Source organism: Physeter macrocephalus, chromosome 4 (genome assembly GCF_002837175.3).
Source record: "Physeter macrocephalus isolate SW-GA chromosome 4, ASM283717v5, whole genome shotgun sequence".
NCBI lineage: Eukaryota > Metazoa > Chordata > Mammalia > Artiodactyla > Physeteridae > Physeter > Physeter macrocephalus.
The window spans coordinates 130,287,476-130,290,471 of NC_041217.1; the positions used below are offsets into that span (position 1 = coordinate 130,287,476).

A 2,996-nucleotide genomic window follows, 5' to 3' on the forward strand; every position below is an offset into this window, starting at 1 on the left:
GAGTTTATTTTTGTGTATGGTGTTAGGGAGTGTTCTAATTTCATTCTTTTACGTGTAGCTGTCCAGTTTTCCCAACACCACTGATTGAAGAGACTGTCTTTTCTCCGTTGTATATTCTTGCCTCCTTTATCAAAGATAAGGTGACCATGTGTGCGTGGGTTTATCTCTGGGCTTTCTATCCTGTTCCATTGATCTATATTTCTGTTTTTGTGCCAGTAACATACTGTCTTGATTACTGTAGCTTTGTAGTATAGTCTGAAGTCCAGGAGCCTGATTCCTCCAGCTTCGTTTTTCTTTTTCAATATTGCCTTGGCTATTCGGGGTCTTTTGTGTTTCCATACACATTGTGAAATTTTTTATTCTAGTTCTGTGAAAAATGCTGTTGGTAGTTTCATAGGGATTGCATTGAAACTGTAGATTGCTTTGGGTAGTATAGTCATTTTCACAATGTTGATTCTTCCAGTCAAGTGGTATATCTCTTCATCTGTTTGTATCATCTTTAACTTCTTTCATCAGTGTCTTACAGTTTTCTGAGTATAGGTCTTTTATCTCCTTAGGTAGGTTTATTCCTAGGTATTTTATTCTTTTTATTACAATGGTAAATGGGAGTTTTTCCTTAATTTCTCTTTCAGATTTTACATCATTAGTGTATAGGAATGCAACAGTGACAGTTTTACTTCTTCCTTTCCAATTTGGATTCCTTTTATTTCTTTTTCTTCTCTGATTGCTGTAGCTAAAACTTCCAAAACTGTGTTGAATAATAGTGGTAAGGTTGGGCAACCTTGTCTTGTTCCTGATCTTAGTGGAAATGGTTTCAGTTTTACACCACTGAGAACGATGTTGGCCATGGGTTTGTCATATATGACCTTTATTATGTTGAGGTAAGTTCCCTCTGTGCTTACTTTCTGGAGAGTTTTTATCATAAATGGGTGTTGAATTTTGTCGAAACCTTTTTCTGTATCTATTGAGATTATCATATGGTTTTTATCCTTCAATTTGTTAATGTTGTGTATCACACTGATTGATTGGCATATATTGAAGAATCCTTGCATTCCTGGGATAAACCCCACTTGATCATGGTGTATGATCCTTATAATGTGCTATTGGATTCTCTTTGCTAGTATTTTGTTGAGGATTTTTGCATCTATGTTCATCAGTGATATTGGCCTGTAGTTTTCTTTGTTTGTGACATCTTTGTCTGGTTTTGGTATCATGGTGATGGTGGCCTTGTAGAATGAGTTTGTGAGTGTTCCTCCCTTTGCTATATTTTGGAAGAGTTTGAGAAGGATGGGTGTTAGCTCTTCTCTAAATGTTTGATAGAATTTGCCTGTGAAGCCATCTGGTCCTGGGCTTTTGTTTGTTGGAAGATTTTTAATCACAGTTTCAATTTCAGTGATTGTGACTGGTCTGTTTATACTTTCTTTTTCTTCCTGATTCAGTCTCAGAAGGTTGTGCTTTTGTAAGAATTTGTCCATTTCTTCCAGGTCGTCCCTTTTATTGGCATATAGTTGCTTGTAGTAATCTCTCATGATCCTTTGTATTTCTGCAGTGTCAGTTGTTACTTCTCCTTTTTCATTTCTAATTCTGTTGATTTGAGTCTTCACCCTTTTCTTTTTGATGAGTCTGGCTAATGGTTTATCAATTTTGTTTATCTTCTCAAAGAACCAGCTTTTAGTTTTATTGATCTTTGCTCTTGTTTCCTTCATTTCTTTTTCATTTATTTCGGATCTGATCTTTATGATTTTTTTCCTTCTTCTAACTTTGGGGTTTTATTGTTCTTGTTTCTCTCATTGCTTTAGGTGTAAGGTTATATTGTTTATTTGAGATTTTTCTTATTTCTTGAGGGAGGATTGTGCTGCTCTAAACTTCCCTCTTAGAACTGCTTTTGCTGCATCCCATAGGTTTTGGGTCATTGTGTTTTCATTGTCATTTGTTTCTAGGTTTTTTTTTTTTTTAGAACTTCATGTTTTTTTAAAACTTTTAAAAAATGTATTTTAATTATTTTAGGTTGTGTTGGGTCTTCGTTGCTGCGCGCAGGCTTTCTCTGGTTGTGGCGAGCAGGGTCTATTCTTCGTTGTGGTGTATGGGCTTCTCACTGCGGGGGCTTCTCTTGTTGCAGAGCACAGGCTCTAGGTGCACAAGCTTCAGTAGCTGTGGCTCATGGGCTCAGTAGTTGTGGCTCACGTGCTCTAGAGCACAGGCTCAGTAGCTGTGGCACACAGGCTTAGTTGCTCCACGGCATGTGGGATCTTCCTGGACCAGGGCTTGAACGCATGTCCCCTGCATTGGCAGGTGGATTCTTAACCACTGCACCCCCAGGGAAGCCCTGTTTCTGGGTATTTTTTGATTTCCTCTTTGAGTTCTTCAGTGATCTCTTGGTTATTTAGTAGCATATTGTTTAGTCTCCATGTGTTTGTATTTTTTACAGTTGTTTTCCTGTACTTGATATCTAGTCTCATAGCATTGTGGTCGGAAAAGATACTTGATATGATTTCAATTTTCTTATATTTACCAAGGCTTGATTTGTGACCCAAGATATCATCTATCCTGGAGAATGTTCCATGAGCACTTGAGAAGAAAGTGTATTCTGTTGGTTTGGGATGGAATGTCCTATAAATATAAATAAAGTTCATCTTGTTTACTGTGTCAGTTAAAGCTTGTGTTTCCTAATTTATTTTCATTTTGGATGATTTGTCCATTGGTGAAAGTAGGGTGTTAAAGTCCCCTAGTATGATTGTGTTACTGTCGATTTCCCCTTCTATGGCTGTTAGCATTTGCCTTTGGTATTGAGGTGCTCCTATGTTGGGTGCATAAATATTTACAATTGTTATATCTTCTTCTTGGATTGATCCCTTGATCATTATGTAGTGTCCTTCTTTGTCTCTGGTAATAGTCTTTATTTCAAAGTCTATTTTGTCTGATATGAGAATTGCTACTCCAGCTTTCTTTTGATTTCCATTTGCATGGAATATCTTTTTCCATTCCCTCACTTTCAG

General features: G+C 37.0%; 1 protein-coding gene across 1 annotated transcript in view; it reads left to right on the top strand.

Moving 5' to 3' along the window:
• Positions 1-2,996, top strand: part of ITGB3BP (integrin subunit beta 3 binding protein) — a 93,867-nt gene that overhangs the window by 53,004 nt on the left and 37,867 nt on the right. The window lies entirely within an intron of this gene.